The following is a 23171-nucleotide window of genomic DNA, read 5'->3' as shown; positions in this document are numbered from 1 at the left end:
GGCTGAGTCAGCTTTGAACTTGGGGAGATTTGAATTGCCAAATTGCAGGCAGCCAGCAGTCAGCAGAAGTAGCCTGCAGTACTGCATTCTAACCACTGCGCCAACGTGGCTCATATTTGTTTGTTTATATTCCACCTTTACTATTTTTAAAAAATAACTCAAGGCGGCAAACACACACAATACTCCTTCCTCATCCTATTTTCCCAGCAACAACAACCCTGTGAAATGAGCTGGGCTGAGAAAGAGTGACTGGCCTAGTCACCCAGCTGGCTTTATAGCTAAAGCAGGACTTGAACTCACAGTCTTAGCCATTCCCAAAACTGGCTCTAGAAGAAACATAAAGATAGAATAGACAAGATCAATAAAAATAAAAAAGATCAAGAACAATAGGAGAAACGAGATCCGCACTATGACTATTTTTTCAATAAACTTGACAGTTTCCTTTCCATCTTAGTAATAATGGCTACTTTGTTCCATTGCCCATCAATCTCAGGCTTAAAAATGGAAAGAAGGAAAAATTAGGTTGTTTATGCCATCCTTTTGTCTGCATTTCAAATTGCAATAGCAATTGTATTTAGGCTTATATACCGCTTCACTGCACTCTCTAAGCTGTTTAGAGTCGGCATATTGCTGCCAGCAATCTAAGTCCTCATTTTACTGACTTCAGAAGGATGGACTGCTGAGTCAACCTTGGGCTGGTCAGGATCGAAGTCCTGGCAGCGAGCAGAGTTAGAATGCAATAGAGATGGACTTGTCTCTTGCCCTTTTCAGGATCACTTATCAATGTGTTTTGTAATGATTTTCTTGTAGTTCTGACACGGACCAAAGAAATGTTAGCCCTTAAGTGCAGGTTGAAAACAGTGTTCATTAGATTGATTTAAAAAAAAATACAATTTCTCTGTTTTCCCCATTTTGAGAAGTTCAAGGTCAATGGCAATGAAAGATCTCATGACAGAATCTCTTTAATTTCCCAAATGCCATCACTCTGCTAAACAACTAATTCCCACAACACTGTCAAATTAACTACTAAGACTATATTACTATTCTTCTTCTCATCCTTATTAGTACCTATCTCTTCCCACTTATGGCTATATCCATGTTGTTTGTATCTTTACAACTTATATTAGGCTAGCTGGGCTAGCCTAACATGAATATGAATTTTAATGGGTGTATGTTAGTTTTTAATTTGTGGGCCAAATTTTGGTATTTTTGATTTTAAGGGTTTTTAAATTTTGTAAATTTTATGTGTTTTAATATGGCTGTACACCGCCCTGAGTCCTTCGGGAGAAGGGCGGTATAGAAGTCTAATAAAAGTAAAAGTAAAGTAAGTAAAGTTTTTATTGTTTCCTAGTACGATTTGATTGCTTATTAGCATCTTATGACTATCACTAAGTGTTCTATCTTATGATTCTTGATGGATATATTTTATTTTTTTTCTTTATGTACACTGAGAGCATATGCACCAACGACAAATTCCTTGTGTGTCCAATTACACTTGGCCAATAAAGAATTCTATTCTATTAATTTTAAACAAAAGTTTGTAGACTCCAACTATGCCTATAGAATGTATAGATGCTTCTCACAGTTCTGTCCCCTCAAAAAAGGACATCAAACAAATGATAGATCATGGTGGTGGCCAATTGTCTTGAGGCCAAGAAGACATCTAGTAGACTGGCTGCAGAGCTGGTTTCTTTGGCTATAGGGCCACCATGGTGTTGATCAGGGATGGGTTCTATTTACTTTTACTACCGGTTCGCATTGCGCCTGCGTGCGCTCTTCTGCACCTATGAGGATGTCTGAGTAAGTAGGCGGAGCCTCCTGCCGGTTTTACTACCGGTTCTTGTGAACCGGTCCGAACCGGGGACAACCCACCACTGGTGTTGATCCCTACTTAGAAACATGAGAATATGAGAATAACCTAATGTCTAGTGTCAGAAACAGGATATCTTTGATCTTGTTGAAATCTCATGCAGAATCTCTAAATATAGAACCTATTCTCCCTTTCAAAGGCACGGATGATTCCTTTATATATATTGTGTTGATGTGACCAGCAGCTCTTTCTAAACTGATGTTCTTCTCGATCTCTGCAGATGGAGAATCAAAGAATCATTGAGTCTGAGGGCTTTGGGTTTTTGCTGCAAATGATCTAGGAAAAAAAAAAACCTATCAGACGAAAATGTTGTGGGTCAGGAAGTGAGAATCGGAGGACCCATAAAGTTTGAAGAGGCTAATTGTAGGCCATTGAGTGCAACAGCTTGTACAATACAGGCATTTAAATTAAAGCGCCCACCAACCAGAGAGCTGTCCAATCTCCCGTTTGAGCACATCTAGTGAAGAACAGCTCACCACCTCCGTTGATAATTGGTTTCTAGAGGAGGTCATGGCTGATTGCTGCAACCCAAACAATAAATACCTTTTACTGGCAGGGATATGTAAATTCCACATACAATATGTCTGACGAAGGAATGATGGGGCAGAAGCCTTAAATCAATGGTGTAAAAAGTTCAGAGGAAGACGACCGTTCCCTCGAGACTTATTAATTTTGGATTTGCATGCTGCTTACTGGACAATCCTTGAAAGACAAAAGAGACCAAAGGATTTTTCTCCGCATGGGCTGTCCAAACTGATCTGTGAGTGACACGCTTTTAGGGGGCTGAAGAACCGACCGTGGTAAAACAGCTTGCATGGGAAACAGGGAGTTTCAAGCAAAGGCTTAATGTTTATTCTGCATCCATTCTACTGGATAAAAGAGATTTAGTGAGGGGTGAGAAGAAGCCAGGGAATCCCTGGATAGAATTGCTGTTTGAGCTTGCACTTTTCTTTTTTCCAAGAAGCAAAAAAGGCTGCAGTTTTCTGCCAGGGCTCCGAAGCCCATCTAAGCAATTTTATAAATGAGGAGACAAAAAAAAAAAAAAAATCCCATTAGGGTGCAAGGAATAAGAGCAGAGGGGATCACACCTAGAACGAGCTGAAGGGGGGGGGGGAAGGCCAGCTGGGACCTCTTTTATTTGGGGCAAGACAGGGAAAGAAAAGGAGCTACTACCCACTGATGCAAACGCCTAGCTGGCCTGCCTGCGTTTCACTTCTTGCTACCCGCCATCCCACCTGCAGAGGACAAAAGAGGCCATTGAGGTCTCCAAGGAAAGCAGATGCTGGCAGGCCATAGTCCCGGTCGACCAAGCTGAGGTGGGCCGGGTCATTTTACCTTTCGAGTCACAACCCACAGGGGCGCGCGTCGTGCCCGCGCGCCCCTCACCGAGGTCACCGCTGCGGGGGGGGGGGAGGCTTTTTTGCTGCTTTGCCACCGCTCAGGCGGCCCTTGCTCTATTCTTCCAGATGCTGCCCGCCTCTCTCTGCACGCGCGCGGCTGCGTCCTCCTTTCCCCCACGCACCTCCCCTTCGATTCCACCAAGGAGATACAATAGCCCGAACTGCGGATTAGGCACCCGGCCTCCCCCTCCCCCCCCACTCCTCCCGAGACCTCTCTTCGCTTTGACGTCACGTGTGCTCCTTTCCGTTGCCATGGCAGCCCAGTTCCCCCAAGCCCTCTCCGCCTGTCTCCCTTTGGTAGCATCTCTCCACAAGGGGAGAAGCAGAGCCAGTATCGCGATGCCCGGTGCTACCCCCCCCCACCCCCACACACCTTCCCTTCTCCGCCTGTAAAAAAAAAAAGAAAAAAAGAGGGTGATTCAGCAAGGCACAATCCCATCAGTTACCCCCACCCCCACATAAACATCTTCCTCAGGTCTCTCTCTCTCTCCCCCCCTTCCTTCCTTCCTTCCTTCCTTCCTTCCTTCCTTCCTCCTCCTCATTTCTGGGCTGAGACCTTCTCCCCTTTTCCCGTCCTCGTCGTCCTTTCCTTTCCTTTGGCGCGGCGGAGTTATTATTGGGCGCGCGCCCCCCTCCCTCCCTCCCTCCTCCTTCTTCCCCCACCACTCCACTCTCCACCCGCCGCTCACCCATCACCTCCAGGCCAGGTGGCCTCTGCTGCCACCTGCCCATCACCCGCCCGCCGCCTCCCTCCGCGCGCAACCTCTTCCCGCGTCCCTCCTCTCCACCTCTTCTCCATCTCTCCATCATCTCCCCCCCCACCCCACCCCGCGCCCCGCTCCGGTTCCTTTCCTAAACTCGGAATGAGGGTCCCAAAGACCAAGTGAGGTGTTTGCGGGAGAGAGAGAGAGAGAAAGAAAGGGGCGGGAGTGGGAGGGCGCCCCCGAGGAAAGGTCGCTCGCAGCGCCCAGGAAGGGCTTTAATCCGCGCGCGCGCGGGATGGTAAAGTGAGAGGGGCGCGGGAGGCGAACGCGCGGGCTTCCCGCTCCCACGCGCGCGCGCGCGCGCGCGGGGCCAATCTCTCTCTCTCTCTCTCTCTCTCTCTCTCTCTGCCCCCCACCCACCCCTCGCCGGCGCATCAGGCACGCACACAAAGGCGAGGAGGCGGGGTATGTGTGTGTGTGTGTGTGTGTGGTGGTGGGGGGCGCGCGAGAGAATGAATATTGATCGCTGTTAAAAATAATAAAGGGGAGGGAGGAGAGTGTGAGGGTGCGCGTGTGTATGTGTGTGTGAGCGAGCGGCCGGGGGAGGCAAGTGAATGAAACAAACTGCTGTCGGAGGCGGGAAGGCAGTAGCTGCGCTCCTGGGAAGAGGAGGGAGAGTCAGTGAGTGAGAGAGAGAGAGAGAGAGACATCTTTGAGCTTGTGATTTGGGTCAGTATATGCCTGTCTTTCGTGTGTGGGGGGGTGGGGGGTTTGGTAGTGGTGGTGGCTGGGGGTCGTTAAGCGACGGGAAGGTGCCCCCGCGCCCCCCCAAAAGGCGGTCGTTGGAGCTTGTTTTGAACCTGCGGCGGTTGTCTTGGTGGCGGTCAGGGATGTAAACAGTGGAGAGTCCATAATAAGACGTATAAAGTCCAAGGGATGCTGCTGCTGCTTCTCTCCATCCTTTCTTCCCCTTGAACGGGAAAACCTTTCCCTTAAAAGATCTTTATTTCTCTTAAAAGATCTTTATTTCCCTTAAAAGATCTTTATTTCCCTTAAAAGATCTTTCTTTTCCCTTGAAAGATCTTTATTTCCCTTAAAAGATCTTTCTTTTCCCTTGAAAGATCTTTATTTCCCTTAAAAGATGGGAAACGGAGAGGTCTCGCATTGTTGGAATGGGGATCCCAGATTTCTGGTGGTTGTTGTTTCCCCCCCCACCTCATAACCCCCCCCCCCACAAAAAAAAGGATATTTCGCTTTGGCATTTCTGAAACTTTCCTTCTCTTTAACCCATCTCGTTTCCCCCCCCCAACTCCTTAAGCAGCAGGATGCAGGTGAGGGGGGAAGGGGGGGAGAAGAAAAGAAATTTAAACAAAACAAAACAAAACACAACAACAACCCCAGAATGGAAAGTCTGTGGATCGCTTTAGAACTATGTTGGTGGGATATGGATTTCCTATCTAGAAGGTGAAGTGGGGGGGAAGCGGTTGATGCTCCGGAGGTGAAGATGGAGGAAAATATGAAGTGCTTACGAGGAAGTAATTTCTTAAGCTTAAAGGCCGGGTCTTGCATAACGCAGCTGTTGGTGGTGGAAGAGTGGGGAAAGGATTTTTTTTTCATCCCCTTCTTCTTCTTCTTCTTCTTTTTTTCAATAAAAAAGAAAGCTGTTTGGAAGGGAGAAGAAAGTAGATTGGCCGCATGCTGCAAAAGGGACGCTAAACATTTAAAGACTGCAGTGAAATCAATGAGCGCTACAGAAATAGTCTTCGCCTGGCCCAGCTATTGCAATAGGGCAAAATGTTCAGAGAGCAATTCCTCCCCCCCCCCTTCTGCAATGCGGGACAGAATTAAAAAGATGCCTGCATGGTTTTTTTTTTTTAGAGGTCAAAAGCCAGTAAATGTCTTTAATGAAGGATTTTGCTTCCCCCTTTTGATAATCCCAGCCTTTACTGTATTGATGGAGGTTGTGTGTGTGTGTGTGGGGGGGACGTATAGAGAAGAAACCATAAGCTTGTTTACATGGGCTCCTTTTGCTGCATCGGCTGGCTTTTTCTCCAATGCAGTTTTTTTCCACCTTCTCCTCTTGTTCTGGGTGACTTGGTGCCTTACGAAAGACGGATTCTTGCTTATAGCGGGGGAAATGAAAGCGGTGGGGATATGGGGCGGAGAATATGGGTATGGTTAATATTCACTGTCCTCATTTCTCTCTCTGTGTTGTTGTTTTTTTTTTTAAATTGAGCAGACCAGATTCTGGATTGTTGATTTTGTTGTTCTTATACAAGGCCATTAAAGACAAGGGGGTGGGAGGGAAGGAAGTGTATTGCTGATAGAGAAGACAGAAAGGGCTTGTGTTGAGAACAACTAACCTGAGAATTAAGGTCTTAGTAAGAGCTCTTTGGAGAATATTCTTGATTTACTGGGGACGGACGGATGGTAGTAGTAGGAAGCCACCATGCATGCTTGAATTTGGCAGTTCTTTTCCTTAGCATTTGCTTTTTTTCCCTGTAACATTTCATTTCTGTCGTTCCAACCCCCCCCCCCCGCCCGGCTCGGATAGCAACATGCACCATGTTGCTGGGATTAAAATTTCAAAACAAAGGAATGCTAGGAAGAGCTCAAGCGATGCCTTCTTTTATCATATGACATCCCGTGGATGCAAGGGACACCTGAATAACCCTAAATTATTTTTGCACCTCTTTCTCTTTTCCTGTCCCTTCCCCCTCCTCCTCCTCTCCCTATTATGAAATGAATGACAGAGATGGTGTGATCTGAGCTGTTAAATTAGGACATGCCCCCCTCTTTTTTGCCTCTTCAGGATGGGCTCCTGCTTCCGTTCTTGACCAGAAGGTTTCAGAGCATCTAATCGTTTCTATCAAACCTCTTGTTTATTGTTGTCTTGCACGATGCTGGAATAATACTGGAGAAGGGAATGATGTTGTATTGGAATACAAGCCACCCTCTCTGCTTCATGCTGACTGTTGGGAAAATGACTGTTTCCTCTTCTTGTTTGAGATGTGGGTGAGGATGTGTTTATAGGCATGTGACTGTGCTCAAATGAGAAAGGCTGTTTATGAAAGACTCCCAGAGGGGATGAATGTGTGTTTTGCTGCCTTATCTTTAACTGTTATTTAATGGTTTCCTAGCAGGGGTCAATCACTTGGATGGGGGGGGGGAGAGGAGATCAAAGGCTTTCATTTTGGCAGGGGAGGTTGCTACCTTACGGAAATGTTTGTATACTTTCAAACCATGATGGAATTGCAATGGCATTCGGAGGTCATCAACTCAGTATTCCACGCTGGAAGGAGCTCCAACCATAGAATAGCACAGAATAATAGATGCATAGAACAACAAATGCAACAGCCAGTGTGGGGTTATGATCAGAAGGCAGATCTTTTCCCAAGGAATTCTGAAATCAAACTCAGCTGCTCAGCTGAACCTACCAAAATATTTTGTAGGATAAAATGAAATAAGGACTCTGCCCTGAATATAGAAAGAATAGTGATGCCTCATCTGGGCTGCAATAATCTAGATGATCATTAGATGGTAGCAAAGAGATACAGAAGCAATAATTCTTTTCTGCCATCTAGTGGGTTCTGGATTTTAACAGAGAAGGCATCATAGGACTAAGAAAGAAAGCATACAAATGTAATATATCTCCAGCAAGAATTATCTTCCACACTGACAAGTCTTTTGCACACTGGAGCTTGTCACTTTCAGTCCTAGGAAAGAAGCAATGGCAAACCACTTCTGAAAAAATCTTACCAAGAAAAATGCAAGGACTTGTTCAGGCAGTCTCTGAGAATTGGACATGATTCTATGGAAGAAAAAAAAACAATATTGTGTTGGTTATTTGAAGGATTAAATAGACGATTGTTAGAATCAAGCAAAAGGGCTCATAGCAGTTTGTTTTGGAGCTAAACAGACCACTTAACAGACTCAGAACAATATAATTTCCTATATCTGTTTATAGTACATATTTAGTCATGTTTAGTGGAACTAAGTCATACTGTGATTTGATTCACACATTATGGTGAGTTACAGCTTGTTTAATAGTGGTTTGTTGTTACAGTGAGCAACTTGGCATAATGCACTAAAATATAAAACTTAGCTTACAATTATAGTTGGATTCACAAAACATACTAAATCAAAGGCAAGGCAGTTTTACAATGGTTTTATGCAATGTATGAATTTGGCCTGCATTCATTTGGAAATAAATCCCATTTGATCACAGGGGAACTTGCTTGTTAATAAACATGCATTAGAATGTGTTACAATTAGCAAGTAAAAAAAAATCTTCCTTAAAGAATAATTTAGGCTTTGTCTCAAAAGTGCTTTTTCTAAAATGCAACTGGACTTTTTCTTGTTTTTTTTTCCCCTTTGAAAATGTTTTGCTTCTCATCCAAGAAGCTTCTTCAGTTCTGGGTATTCCTCAGCTTATGATTAATGTAACAACAGTTCCAAGTTACGATGGCCTCGTAAAAAATGACTTATGATCCATCCTCAAAGTTATGACTGCTGCATGAGCCCCGTGATCACAGGATTGCGATTCAGCGACTTGGCCACAAGCCTGTATTTATGATGGTTGTCTTGTCACATGATTGTGATTTGCAATCTTCCCAGCCAACTTTCAACAAGCAAAATTAATTGGGGAAGCTGGATTCTCTTAACAACCCTATGACTCCTATAATGAGCATATTATGGATTTAATGACCATGGTAAAAATAGTTGCATAATTGGGTAAAAAAAAAAAATCAAGTGGTGACTAGCTTTACAATGGAAATTACTGTCCCAATTGTGATTGTGAGTAGAAAACTGCTTGTATGGTGAGGAGTTCTGTGAAGGTCATCTACAATACAGTCCTTTCAGCAGTCCCAAAAGGTTCCACGCCAAGTGGCTTCAACGACTCTCAGAGAGGTAATGGCTGAGCTTCAGAGTACCAACGACCAGATGACTGCAAAGAATATAAATCCATCCATTCTCCACCCTTCAGTGAGAACTGAAGAAGCTTCTTGGATGAGAAGTGAAATGTTTTCAAGGAAAAAACCCGAAGAAAGTCCAGTTGCCTTTTGAAAAACATCCTTGGGATTTCCAAGACTTCATATTGTGAATACGTTTTATGCTGTCTGGTAATTAAATTAAAACCATTCTTGCATTAGGGATCCTCTCCCACATGTAGCTTTTACATCACGTTTATAAAACTCTAACCTAATCTTCAGATTCAGATAAAGAAGGCATTAGGTAAAGGTAAAGGTTCCCCTCGCACATATGTGCTAATCATTCCCGACTCTAGGGGGCGGTGCTCATCTCCGTTTCAAAGCTGAAGAGTTACCGCTGTCCGAAGACGTCTCTGTGGTCATGTGGCCGGCATGACTAAACGCCAAAGGTGCACGGAACGCTGTTACCTTCCCACCAAAGGTGGTCCCTATTTTTCTACTTGCATTTTTTACATGCTTTCGAACTGCTAGGTTGGCAGAAGCTGGGACAAGTAATGGGAGCTCAACCCGTTACGCGGCACTAGGGATTCAAACCTCTGAACTGCCAACTTTTCAATCGACAAGCTCAGCGTCTTAGCCACTGAGCCACCGCGTCCCTTAAAGAAGGCATTACTGAATACTTAAAAATTGTAATGGCAGATTATGATTGTTGGAGGTTCCACTAAAGTAAGCAATTGAGAAATGCAATGTAGCAATTGTGTCCCAAGACAAGGCAGAACTGAAGAACCTACTGGGATGAGAAGGGGAACATTTTCAAGGGAAAAATACCCCCGAGAAAGTCCAGCTGCCTTCTGAAAAAGCACCTTTGGGACAACCATGACCTGGATGATTGCGGATCTCCATAGACATTGTCCCAAGACAACTTCCTTAGCACTGGGGATGCTTTCATTGTGGAGTATTATTCCTTTCAAAGTGAAAGCAGGAGAAGCTACATCAGGGAAATCAATCCTTTTGCATGGTTGAGCCAAATTGTTCAGTAATGAAATAAGTACAAAGTCCAAGAGCCAGATTAGAATATATTAGGAAGATAAACGCTGACTTATTTTCCTCATTGATATGATGCAGACTTTTGGCTCCATTTGAACTAAGAAAAATAGAGCAAGTTTTGGAGGAGACCTTATTACTTGGTAGTACAACACTGGCTTCCCAGGCTTAAACTCTGGCTTGTCAGCTAATAGGACAAAACAGACAGTCCTCAACTTAAAACCATTTGTTTAGTCACTGTTTGAAGTTTTAAACGGTGACTTATGACTGTTTTTCACAATTACGACGGTTGCAGTGTCTCCATGGTAACGTGATCAAAATTTGAACGCGTTGCCAACTGGCCCGTATTTATGATGGTTGCAGTATCCCAGGTTCATGTGATCACCTTTTGCAACCTTCTGACAAGCCAAGTCAGTGGGGAAGCCGGATTCATTTAACAACCGTGTTACTACCCTGTTTCCCCCCAAAATAAGACCTACCCGGATAGCAAGCCCAATCGGGCTTTTGAGCGCATGCGCTAAAATAAGCCCCCCTGAAAATAAGACCTTCCCGAAAATAAGACCTCCCCGAAAATAATTAAATGCATGTGCAGCCGGTCCCTGCCATTTCCTCTGGTTAGGGTTAGGGAGACAGAGCTGGAAATCAGGTAAGATGGCAAGAGGAGCCCCATCTTGCTCCACGCGCCCCAAAATAATAAGACCTTCCTGAAAATAAGGCCAAGCGCTTATTTCGGGGTTCAAAACAATATAAGATAGGGTCTTATTTTCGGGGAAAGATGGTAATTTAAAATCTGCAGTGCTTCGCTTAAAAACTGTGACAAGAAAGGTCATAAAGTGGGGGGAAACTCAACTGTTTTGCTTAGGAAATCTTGGGCTCGCTGGTGATTGTAAATTGAGGACTACCTGTGTTGCAAACGTATCCAATTTGGCTAATTTATGATTCATTGTACTGGAAATCCATAAAATGAATCAGCTCAGGAACTAGATCGTACATGTATAGCAGCATGAGACATTTCATAGAGTGCCTTAAAAATACCGAATATGAATTTTATGTACACTATAAATAAGTGTTTTAAATTTTAAACAATTATGGGGTGGGAAGAAATATGACTTTCCAGGTTTTGTTGAATTTCATCCCTCATTAATATTGACCATGATGACTGAGGGGAACTGAAGTCCATCAATGCTTAGAATACTGTAGGCTTCCTACTTTTACTACGCTTCAGAATTGCTTTCATACACGGTGCTAAGCCAATTTATTTAATCATGGTTTGGTGAATAAGACAATGGTTTCTACATTAGAAGCCATTCATACAATAGTTTATAAGTTTTAAGGCCTGGATTCATGCAATATATTCAGGGGTGGGTTCCACTTACCTTTACTACCGGTTCGCAAGAACTGGACTGAACCGAGAGCAACCCACCACTGAATAAATTGGACTCGACCCAAAGGAACGTCATGACAGCTTAACTCCAATACATGAGCCCAAGTTTCACTTTTTCATCTTTTCCTCTAGCGTTCCCTGGATAGATTTTTAGGTGTTAAATATCTTGAGACAAGAACCTATATATTTAATTTCTTCCTTGTAAAAGAACCAGAGAGATTGATTGGATTCATAAATAATACATTATATTATCAGTACACATTAAGGAGAATTGGGATATATTCTTTTATATATCCAGAGTGGTAGACAGAATATTGCTTGTATGGAACATTCTGTTAAGAAGAAGTCTCAACATAAGCAAATGCCTCTTGACAGCTACCAAAAATATAGACTGTATTTTAATGTACTTGCTGCACTTTGAGGGTCTTTAATGCACTTCTGTAGCCTTTAAAAAAAAAGAAAACTGTCCTGTGGTATGGCTGCATTTTATTAATGGAGAGAATTTTGTTAACCTCTGTTCTCTTCCTCAAATGATGCTTTTGCTAGTTAGCTAAAATTAGGTTTTAATAGATAAAGCCACACTATTTTCTTTGTGATTCAGGCTTGGCTTTATATATTTGATAACCTGTAGTCGTTCTGAGTGCAACTACAGAATATATCCCTTTAAAACCCCCACCCTTCCTGTAGCTGAATATGACAAAGCGTCATTTGCTCCAGAGAAGCTAAGCTAATGCTATGCTCTAGGTAGATCCTATTGGAAATATCTTTTCAAAAGCAGTTTTTAATGACCATTGTGTTAAAGTAAGACAGCCATTTAGGATCTCTGATCATTTCAGTGTCACAGTATAATGATGAAGAGAGGTAGCATCTTCCCTCACAGAAAATCTTCTTTAAAAAAAAATCAGGGTTTTCTACTTTAGAGTCAATGAATGAGAACCTGATACCGTGTTTCCCCAAAAATAAGACCCTGCCTTATATTTTTTTGAACCCCAAAATAAGTGCTTGGCGTTATTTTCAAGGAGGTCTTATTATTTTGGGGCATGTGGAGCAAGACAGGGCTCCTTTTATTATTATTATTATTATTTATTGAATTTATATCCCGCCCTTCTCCCCGAAGGGACTCAGGGCGGTGAACAGCCGAAAATTAAAATAACATACAATATAAAAGTTAAGATAACTAAAAATAAATTAAATTAATTGGCCTCCCAATTTAAAACCCCAAGCTATACAATTAAAAAACTAACCCATAAAACCTATTCAGGCCAGGCCGGCTTGCTGAAATAAAAACATCTTCAGGACCTTACGGAAAGTGCGAAGATCCGGGATCAGCCATATTCCGAGAGGTAGCTCGTTCCAGAGGGCGGGTGCTCCCACAGAGAAGGCTCTCCCCCTGGGGGCCGCCAACTGACATTGCTTGACTGACGGCACCCTGAGGAGGCCCTCTCTGTGAGAGCGTATTGGCCGGTGGGAGGTTATCGGTAGCAGAAGGCAGTCTCGTAAATACCCTGGCCCTAAGCCATGGAGCGCTTTAAAGGTGAGAACCAACACCTTGAAGTGCACCCGGAAGACCACTGGGAGCTAGTGCAGCTCGCGCAGGAGAGGTGTTATATGGGAGTGCCATGTCGCTCCCGTAATCACCCGCGTGGCCGCATTCTGGACCAGTTGGAGCCTCCTCTTGCCATCTCATCTGATTTGGCTTATTATCCAGGGAGGTCTTATTTTCGGGGGAAATAGGGTAGACAAGTAGGCCGAAGCCTTTACAAAGAAAAAAATACTGCTTTAGGCACATACCTAATACATAAATTGAGTTCAATTATTTCAAACCATAATATGGTTTATTTGGCTTAGTATGTATAATAGCCTCCGTTCATGGCTTAATCGAAATAATAACAAGATTTGCATTTACAGTAAGATAGGATATGGTTTGTCTCAGCTACAGGAGAATAGGCGCACAACGAGTGAGTTCATTCTGCAGAAATTAGATTTATGAATCTGGAATTATTATAAATTGTTTGCCATGACAACTAAGTGCATCCTCCTTATTGAGATATTTCTGGTAATCAACAGCTAGAGGGAATCAATGAGGTATCCCTTCTTAGTCTGTCTACGGCAGGGGTGTGTCAAACTCGATTTCATTGATGGCTGCATCAGGGTTGTGTTTGACCTGGGGGGGGCTGGGGGGCATGGCCAGGGTGGGCGTGGCCAGCTCAACATCACTTGTGTAATCAAATGCCACTTTTGCTAGTGGTTTGTTTTGCTAGCACCCTGCCAGTGAAAACAGAGCTTGTGCATGGCCCTCCCGAGCTCTGTTTTCGCTGGTAGAGGCATCGGGGGCTGGTCCTTCGCTGTTTCCAGGGCGGTCCTTTGGGCCATATCTAAGCAACCCACGGGCCGGATCTGGCTCATGGGCCTTGAGTTTGACACCCCTGGTTTACAACTTTGAGAGGCATATGATCAGTCAGTGTGGACAAATGTATAAATTACAAGGTGGATAAAAATTGATGATTTTTATTTTTATCAATTTATTTTAATAAAATGCTTTTGGAGTAAAAATCTATCTAAAGATAGTTTTCTATTTAATATACATTAATAATTTAGTTTATTCAGCATGAAATGGAGCTTAGTTATGTAGCATGAGGCTGTATATTCTGCAGTATTTATATTTTTTGGTAAACTCATTCAGTGAATCCAAACTCTGCAAGCTAAGTAGGAAACCTTCATTTTGTTTGCAAATAATAATATTAAAGATTCTAACTACCAGCAAGAATGAGTCCTTACATTTAAAAAGCACCTGTCATTTCAAATCCATCATGGCAGCACCTGTTAGTGGGCATCCACTCACCTGCTGCCTGCCACGTCCTTCACCTTGTTGTGTCACTGCTGTATCACCAGCTGTCCCATTAAAGTGAATGGGACTATCGGTGAGTCAACAGCGGGTCAGAGGAGGAGCTGCTGTGGGACAGAGATGATAGTTGCTCTTTAAAAATTATGATTTAAATCAAGTTGAGTTAAATCAAGCCTTTTTACTAGTGATTTAAATCATGATTTAAATTGACTTGATTTAAATCAAATCCACCCTGATAGACATAAGAAAGACTTGTTTTTTGTCTCCAGATAAAAGGATCTTAAATTCACTGGCAGTACTGGGGGCATTTTTGTCTATCAAAGTTTCATTTTTGGGAATGGGTTGGGAAGAGGTTATTGTCTCAAATTCATCTTTTTCCTTTTGGCAAGTACAGTGTCAAGTTTCCGAAAGATGCCCTAATTAATTCATGAGCCATGATCCAAACTTCAAAGGAAATATAGTCATTTATTAGGAGCAACATTCCGGCAATACTCGGATGCAGTTAGGACTGATCCTACGTAGATTTACGTTCCCCTATGACCCTGTCTCTCCCCTCCTCTCTGGCCATGTCATAAATCACATTCTCCAATTAACACTATGGCTGGCTGTGAAACCTAACACCCTCCTTCTGATTGCAGTCAGAAAGAATGTATGGAATTCACTTCAGTTCTCCCTCCCTCCTGCTCATGGCAACTTGAAAGCTTTGCAAGTTGACATACAGTAGCTTACCTTTTAGGATTATGCTATTCAGGCAGTTTTTATCTTATTTTTAGTTTGAATTAGTCTTCTAGAAGATGTGAAGAAAAACAGGTCATTATAAAAATCATATTGATTGCAACAATTCTTATGATGACTTTTGTTGATATAGTAGTATCCTCAGGTAACGATTGCTCTATTTAGCAACTGTTCAAAGTTATGGCAGCCCTGAAATAGTAATTTTATGAGTGGCCCTTGGAAGATGTTTTCCTATGAAAGCAGTTCTAAGATCACAGTTGTGAAATACTTTGCATCAAGTTGAAACTGCAATAGTACTGTTGCAACAGGTGGAAATATTCTTATTGATGAAGGAAAGCCATAATAAGGTCTTGATGATCACAGCAGGAAGTAGCCAGTAGCATGGGGAGGATCTTGGGTTGGGAATCAGTTTCCCAACCCAAAGTGTTGGAAAACTTGAAAGTGCTTTTATGGATGAACTGTTACTTCAATATGGTGGAATGTTAAAAAATGGAATTGTCAAAATGTATATAGACCATTTTGTAATGTTTATATTTATTCATGTAAAGTACATTAATGACACCCAACTGATCAAAACAGCCGAGAAAGTTGTCTGCAAGTCCTTCTTTCCACATTTTTCCTGGCCAATTGAGTTTTTCCTCTTTCGTAATTTTTCAAAAACACTGCCCTCAGTGTGGAAGGGATAGCCACTCTTGAATTGGCCTTTTTAGTCACACTAGATGCTGTTGAAATAAACTACCTTCTGTCTTTCAAGAGATCTTATTTGCAAACTTGGCTAAAGAACAGGGACAGCTGGGCTGTAATTCCCAAGGAAAAGCAATGATTACCCATAGCAACTGCAACATTTTCCCCTTAGCAAAATAAGGCAAAGGGAGCAAGGAAGAAGCAATACAGTAGTGAATTAGCATGTATGAATATACGTTACGTAAATATAACATCATAACATTTATTGCAAATAAAATTTTAACCTCCATTTTTCTAGGTGACTATATTGAAAACAGTTGCAAACACTTAGGAAAGAACAAAGTTACTAGAAGCTGGCATGGGTTTGTTAAAAATACGTTATGCCAGGCAAATTTTATTGGTTTTTTTATTTTTGACAAAGCAACAAGTTTAGTAAACCATGAGAATGCTACAGATGTAGCCCACGTAAGAGTTCAGTAAACATTTAATACAGTTTACCATAGCCTCCTTCTTGATAAAATGGATAATATGGGACAGATGGTCCTGGCACCTGATAGATTCACAGTTGGTTGAGCAAGAGTATCCAACATATGGATCTAAAAATGGATCTACTGTATGTTTACATGGAAACAGGTATGCAATGTGGCATCTCAAGATTCTATCCTGGGCCCTGTGCTCTTCAACATTTTAAAAATTTTAAAAACATTTTTATAATTGATCTAGATCAGGGGTGTCAAACTCAAGGCCTGCGGACCGCAATGTGGTCAGATCCATCCTGGAAAATGTAAGGGGCTGGCCCATATTGGCCCAGTCTACCCAATGCGAAGAAGAAACATCGGGCCAGCAGTTTGGGGAGTGGCGTCAAGCTGGCCACACCTATCCATTTGGCCACACCCACTCAGTCGGCCACTTCCACCCAGCCCCCTGAGGTCAACCACAACCCTGATGCAGCCCTCAATGAAATTGAGTTTGACACCCCTGATCTAGATGATGACATAGAAAAAATACTCAGCAAATTTGTCAATAACATCAAGCTATGGGGGATTCCAGTGGTGCTTTTTTCAAGAGGCAACTGGACTTTCTTGTTTTTCTTTGAAGGCATTTCGCTTCTCATCCATCTGAAGCTTCTTCAGCTCTGACTGGATGGTAGGGAATGGAAGCGTTTATATTCCTTGCAGACAGCTGGTCATTTGCATTATTTTAGAGAGTACCTGAGATCACCTGGAGATTTATCTTTGTCCTCAGGATCACCTGGGTAGTGCAAATGGGTGTGAAACCTTCCAAGAAGTTCCATTTGTACCTAAATGAATACTGTTTATATGAGTTAAAATATTCCATGTTCCTTAACGAAGTTTCAGATATTTCTACCATGTTCCAGATTTAGATCAAACATCTTTATGGGCTAAAACTGGGTTAACTAGAGTGATGGATGTTCTAATTGCTTGTGAAATTTTAGAATGATTTTAGCTTTGTTTAAAAATCTACAAATATTAGTAGTGACTTCTTTTCCAAATCCTAACTTCTATTAACAGTAGTCTCCTCAGTAAATTACATGAAAGGATATGAAGACCTAATCATTTGTAGGTTAGGTTAATACTTTATGTATTTCTCTTTGCTAAAAATTTTGCTTAAATTTACAATCATGGCTTTATTTAATTTTACATGTCCCTTACAAGACATATTTGTAAATTGATAATCCATCAATTTCTTCTTTATCCTATGCAGGCCAGGGAATTATCTCTGTGTTTTATAGCCTGTTCAGATTTTAACCTGCTTAGATTTAACCTGCTGTTTGGACTTTGCAAATGATTCTTTGCTTGCATAGTGCTGATTTAACAAAAAAAGATTTAACGGAGGAAGGGATCAAAGGGGGAAAAAGTTAAAAAGTGACAAAAGAAAAAACAGAAAAAGAATGACTTACCTTCCTCAGTATAGTTACAAATATATAGTTGAATAAACTTTTCCTCCAAATTAAAACAAAAACATATAAACAGTATGCATACTAAATAATAATAATAAAACAACTAAAACTGGATAGCTCTGCAGACAAGGCACTGTAATTTAACACCAGCTGTCTGCAATTAAAGTAAGTTCGAATCTTGCCAGGCTCAAGGTTGACTCAGCCTTCCATCCTTTCTAAGGTAGGTAAATTGAGGACCCAGTTTGTGGGGGCCATAAGCTGACTTTGTATAAAATATACAAAAGTATGAAGGCTTAACGCACTGTAAGCCGCCCCGAGTCTCTGGAGAAGGGCAGCATATAAATCAAATTAAAAACAAAAACAAAAACCCCATAGTACAAAATAATCACATGCTAAATTTAAGCATAAACCTTAAAAATATACAATCTATGTACCTAATAACAATAAAAATACTTCTGTTTCTATAATCATAGCAGTTTTAATGATCAAATCCTAAAACCAAACATAGCATTTGTAATGGATTAATTTGTTTTGGCATTATGAGATCTTTATAATTCATACACTTTTGCAAATCATATGAATAATTCTGGCTGCATATACATACAGTACAGTAGTTCTCTGAAGAGCTGTTAGACAGCTGTCATGAATGTAAAATAATTCTCTGTTCTGAAGGGATGCCCAGATTAAAACTGTTTTAAATGTTGATAATAATAATAAGAACAACAGAATGAGAACTTTGAAGCTGCTAACCTACAATTGACTTCTAGCTACAGAATGAGAAGACAACCTTAGTTTTCCCCACTGGAATAAAGTATCTTGTTATTTAAACATAGATGTATTTAAAAAGATTCATGTTGGGCATACTAGGTGGGACAAGTATGTAAAATTATTATGGTGAACCTTCAGGGTGAGTGATTGACCCCCTCTTTTCTTTGACAATCCCTTAAATATTGGAAGACTCCTAACATGTCACCCCTAGTCCTTCTCTTCATTAGACTAGACCAGGGGTGTCAAACTCAATGCCAATGGGCCGAATCCGGCCTGCACGGTGCTTAAATCTGACCTGCAGGGCTGGCCTGAAAATATCAAAGGATTGGCCCGTGGGGCCTCTGCCTGCCAAGAATAGAATAGAATTTTTTTATTGGCCAAGTGTGATTGGACACACAAGGAATTTGTTTTGGTGCATATGCCCTCAGTGTACATAAAAGAAAAGATATGTTCATCAAGAATCATAAGGTACAACACTTAATGATAGTCATAGGGTACAAATGATACAAGCAACAAAATTACAGTCATACAGTCATAAGTGGAAGGAGATGGGTGGTGGGAACAATGAGAAGATTAATAGTAGTGCAGACTACTATTACAGTAGTAGTCTATTATATAAATAAATAAACAAACCCTAACACTGATGATGTTACTTAGTTTGGGTAATAAAATGTCCGCAAGAAAACAAACACAGAGAGCACCAAGGACCCTTCATTTTAACCCTGAGCCAGAGATACTCTCCTTTATTGGTAATATGGCTTCCTGGGCTATGTATAAGTTTTACGTGAGGACAACAAAATGTTCTAGGAGTCCCATTTTTCTAAGCAGATTCCACAGTTTGTGGACACAACAGTAGATTAAGGTCGCATGATCTCCTTGCTCCCTATTGAGGTCCAGGCCTGAATTTTTGGAATAACACATGGTATAAGATCCCCAGAAGTAAAGTAAGGCTTAATTTTCATAGAACTTTAAAATATATTATAGTGTCATGAGTTTTTCCCCTCAGTCAGAACTTTTCATTAATCCTGAACCTTAACCAGTGGAATGTAATAAGGGTCTAACTGGGGTTTTGGTATTTTGGATGTAAATTATGTGTTACTTTCAAATCTCAAGTTGCTGAATGCAAAAAAAAAAGTCAAGCTTTTCTGTCCCATGAACTCTGTTAAATCTCCTTTGTTTCTCAATAAAGTAAACATTATTAAATTTTCAATTCATTTGACTTGGTCTGCATTTTGAGACTAAAATGCTGACATGGCTTGGGTAGGTCCCTAACCCTTTTTAGTTGCACTGGAAGAAAGTTATTTTCATTCATACCAGTAGAACAAGGGTGTCAAACTTGTGGCGTCACGTCACATGATGTATCACGACTTTTCCCTCCTTTGCTAAAATGGGTGGGCGTGGCCAGCGTGTGATGCATCTGGCCCGCGGGCCGCGAGTTTGACACTCTTGCAGTAGAACTTGTTCCCCAATAGCAGGGAAAGGCACTTCAACTTGTAACCTGTTCATAGTCATATTGGTAGCAATGTAATAAAATTTCCCCCCTGCAATACTAATCTAGATTCTCCTCTTTAAAAAAAAATCATTTACTTACTCGTGGAGCTTTGTCCTTTGCCTAACATGAGTAGAATTATCTATGCTGCTCTTTTTATGCCAAACAAATAGAAAACCCCTCTCTTTCTATATCCTTGCATGATCTGCTGATTAAGCAGCACGTTCTTTAATAGTCTGCTAGTTTTCTTCTTTAAGAGCCATAATGTTCTTAGAGTAGCTGTCTCCAGCTGGTGCCCTCCGGATCTATTGACTTCATTTCATATAATCCTCAGGTTGTAGTAAAATGCACCATTGAAAAATAGTTATCTATGAAAATGCAGGATGTATGTTAAGGGACCAATTTGTACTCTTAAATGAGAATATATATATGTGCATTCATAGAGCAGATGCTATATGTTAGTAGTGATAACTTCCCTTTGCACTATTCTACTGATTAAAATTATCTTCAGAGAATTGCATCCTATCTTACAGGTGTTGGGGCAAGGTATAACTCTGTCAGACTTGGATGAGTATTGTGGCTTTTCTAAAAGCAGAAACTTCATGCTTAGGGTTTTTATGGGATATCTGGTTGCATTACTTTATCAAAATTGGCTGAATAGCAGTTCTTCATCCAAGCAGCTCTATTATTTGGTCATATATAGGGAACCATTGTATTAAATCATGTTAAAACCTTTGAAAATCAGGAGTTAAAAGACGGTATCTATCTTTTCATTCCAAAAAGAAATATACTCCACCATAAAGTATTCCATCAGAGTCAATAAAAAACAAAAATGCATTTGATAGGTTAGCTTGAAACGTCAATAAACGTATGTTCCAAGGGTTTCTTTTAACCTGGATCCCTCCAAGTTATGAGAAGTTTGTTTTAAGCAATCTATTCCAGGAGCTTTGTTATCTGTATCAGGGAAATTTCCAGAGTGGGAATCAAATAATTTTGGAAACGATCTGTCTAGGACAGGGGTGTTAAACTCACGTCATTACAGCAGCATCACATGACGTCACATGATGTATTGGGACTTTTTTGTTTGCTAAACCGGGCGTGGGCGTGATGCATCCAGCCTGTGGGCCGGGAGTTTGACAGCCCTGGTCTAGGACATCAATCACTAACTAGTTTTATTCATTTCAGCACTCCCATCATATGGGAATATAGTTCCTTAAATCAAGGAATAATCTTTGAAACTAAAGTGTTATAGATGGTTGACCAGTGAATGACCATGTGATCAATGCTCTCATTCAAACTATCATGCTTTCAGTGTTTATAGTCAGGTATGGAAATCTGATAATGTTTATATTTGGGTATGGAATTTTGAAGTTGAAATCCTGGTATGAAATTTTCCTCTCAGTTTGCCTGGCCTTATAGTAGTAAACAAGCAAAATAAGTGGCTTATAAATTTGATAAATAATAACTAAAAAGCAAGTCTGATTATGTGTCACCAAGACTTTTTTCAACTCCTAGTGACCTAGAAAACAAGAAAGCATGCCTAATTATGAGTATAGATTTTACAACAGATAGTAAGTACGTGGTTTAATGTTGTGGAGTTATTTATATTTAAATCAGGAAGAGTCATTATTAATTTGCAGATAATTTTGTGTTAAGATTACATATGGGAACTTTCAGGAAAGAAGGAAATGATCATAGTGTAGCTATTTACAAAAACAAAAAGCTATTTGGTAAAGACTCCTGAATAATGTTTTGTGCTGATCTTTACATATTAACTTAGTGAAGTGGAAGACTGCTCGACTTCTTTAACTAGTGTGAGTTGCTGAGCATAGCTTTCCTCCCCAAGCTTTTTTTAAAAAAATATGCAACACTGAGATTCTATTGCAGATGATGGGGTGGTTTGGCAGGCATTTATAAAACACTCCCTCTCCACAACTTCCTGATGAATATTCTTCTCTCTTCTGATCCCCTATGTCATTCTTCCACACAGGAAAAGAGAAGATCCTGTAAAGAGGGAAGTTGCCAAGGGAAGTTGTATTTAGAATTGCGTGCTAATGAACCATTTTAGAGGAACAATCCAGTTTCACATTACACCAGACGTGATACCCATGCATTCAATTAGTAGAAGAGAAATTTTCGGAGTTGTGCTAACTAGCTGGCAACTGTGTGTAAAGCAGGGGTGGGAGTGGGGGGATCTATTTGCATGCAAAGCTGTACCCAGGTTCTGCACCACTGAGGTTGCCTTTTGTGAGGAGCCTTTCATGCATACAGAAGTACATACAGTAGTGGCCAAAATTGTGGAAACCTTTTGGGAAAAGTGTATTTTTGAAGTTTGATGGCTAATACCCTGTTTCCCCAAAAATAAGACTCAAATAAGTCCTAGCATGATTTTTCAGGATGCTCGTAATATAAGCCCTACCCCCAAAATAAGCCCCAGTTAAGATTGTCAACCAGATGGTGCATTTAGTACCGTATTTCCCCCCAAAATAAGACCTAACCAGAAAATAAGCCCCAATGCGTCTTTTGGAGCAAAAATTAATATAAGACCCTGTCTTATTTTCGGCAAAACATGGTAACACCACTTTTTTTGGAATAGTACCATAAAATTAGATATCAATGGACAGATAATTTAATCAAGAATGCAATGCAACAAAGTTTGTTCAACTATCTGTATTCTATGAAAAGTTATAGCCAAATAACCAGAAAAAGGAAGCACAACTTGCTTAGGTTGATATCAGGTAGCTTTCCTTCATCTGATTGTAGCCAGTGAGCATGAGTGTTTAGAGAGCCAATCGAGTGTCATCTTGTTTTGACAATGAGCCAATCAGATCACAGTAGGATTCAGTTATTGATGTCATATATTGAAACTGAGAGGAGGACATTTGTCAGTGTGTTATGTGATCGCTATCAAGTTGGTGGGTTTTTTGTGTTCTTTTATTTAGTGAGCTTGTAAAGCGTAATAAAATTAAAGTAATGGTGCAAAGAGTTGACTGGATGCCCAGAAAGTGATGTAAAATAGTATTATTAAATGAACAAGGCGACGGTTATAAAGAAATTAGAAGAAAAATAGGTGGAAACTTAACCAAAGGTGGCATTTCTAAGTTTTTGAAGAGGTATAAGGACTAAGTCACTACAAAACCACATTGGCAAAGGCAAGAAATGGTGCACAATAGCAAGTGATGATAGACTGTGCCTATATGACAGAAGAAAATAATCTGGGTGTATACAAGATGAAATGGCACAATGCAATGTGAAGTTGAGTGCAAGGACTGTTCGGCGCAGACTGCAGGAATTTGGCCTAAAATCTAGAATTCCACGAAAAAAGCCACTTTTATCTCTCAAACAAAGGATGAAAAAAGCATTACATTCTTGATTAAATTATCTTTCCATTGATAT

The 23171-nt window shown here is 41.0% G+C and overlaps 1 protein-coding gene across 12 annotated transcripts in view; it reads left to right on the top strand.

Moving 5' to 3' along the window:
* Positions 1-4466: 4466 nt before the first annotated feature.
* MAPK10 (mitogen-activated protein kinase 10) overlaps positions 4467-23171 on the top strand; it is a 236462-nt gene continuing 217757 nt past the window's right edge. For 5 of the 12 annotated variants that reach the window (XM_034440428.3, XM_087875102.1, XM_087875105.1 and 2 more), the window contains exon 1: positions 4467-4703. The gene's annotated coding sequence lies outside the window, so the exon portion shown is untranslated. The remainder of the gene's footprint in view (positions 4704-23171) is intronic. The other 7 variants (XM_034440427.3, XM_034440424.3, XM_087875098.1 and 4 more) reach the window with 3 other exon arrangements.

The sequence above is a fragment of the Pantherophis guttatus genome, chromosome 8, assembly GCF_059756535.1.
Source record: "Pantherophis guttatus breed Tessera chromosome 8, ASM5975653v1, whole genome shotgun sequence".
In the NCBI taxonomy this organism is placed as follows: Eukaryota; Metazoa; Chordata; class Lepidosauria; order Squamata; family Colubridae; genus Pantherophis; species Pantherophis guttatus.
The sequence above is the reverse complement of the archived record's forward strand: the minus strand, read 5'-3'. Positions and strand labels throughout refer to the sequence as shown.